This window comes from Myotis brandtii, unplaced genomic scaffold (genome assembly GCF_000412655.1).
Source record: "Myotis brandtii unplaced genomic scaffold, ASM41265v1 scaffold655, whole genome shotgun sequence".
Lineage (NCBI taxonomy): Eukaryota > Metazoa > Chordata > Mammalia > Chiroptera > Vespertilionidae > Myotis > Myotis brandtii.
The window spans coordinates 473,162-473,858 of NW_005370542.1; the positions used below are offsets into that span (position 1 = coordinate 473,162).

At 65.0% G+C, this 697-nt stretch overlaps 1 protein-coding gene across 1 annotated transcript in view; it reads right to left on the bottom strand.

Annotated features, from left to right (window-relative positions):
• The window catches only part of ANOS1 (anosmin 1), a 53,192-nt gene that overhangs the window by 34,391 nt on the left and 18,104 nt on the right, over positions 1-697 (bottom strand). The window lies entirely within an intron of this gene.

The following is a 697-nucleotide window of genomic DNA, read 5'->3' on the forward strand; positions in this document are numbered from 1 at the left end:
CCCCTGGGCCGGCCGCCGGCAGCAGAGCACGCACGGCCCCTGAGCCTGTCTGCCGATGGCCCACCTGCCCGGGGGACACATCCCTGGAGGAGGCGGCCCCTGGGAGCCACAGCAGCACACGCCAGGCAGCGGGGACAAAGGGCTCAGTTACAGAAAGAAAAACGCAGCCCGGCCGGGGTGGCTCAGTGGTTGAGCGTGGACCTAGGAGCCAGGAGGTCCCGGGTTCGAGTCCCGCTCAAGGGCACATGCCGGGTTGCGGGCTCCATCCCCCGTGGGGGGCGTGCAGGGGGCAGCTGGTCCGTGATTCTCTCTCATCACTGATGTTTCTCTCTCTCTCTCCCTCTCCCTTCCTCTCTGACATCAACGAAACTATTTTTTTAAGAGAAACAGCACAGAGAGGGACGAAGGGATGCCTATAACAGAGTCGGAGAACCAGGCCCAGGCTGTGGGGACGCGTGTCAGCAGAGGCGGCGGCCTTGTGGCCACACTGCGCGATCCAAGGAGCAGGACGGGAATGGGGGGCGGGGGGCCCGACGTGCAGCCCCAGAGGACGCCACCCCCCTAACATCCCCCCCCCCACACACAGTCACACAGCTCCGCGACCGTGTCCACTTCTCCTGCTGGCATCGCCGGAATCCGGCACCGTCCTGGGCACATAGTAGGTGCACAGGAAACGTGCAGGGCATGAGTGAAGGAG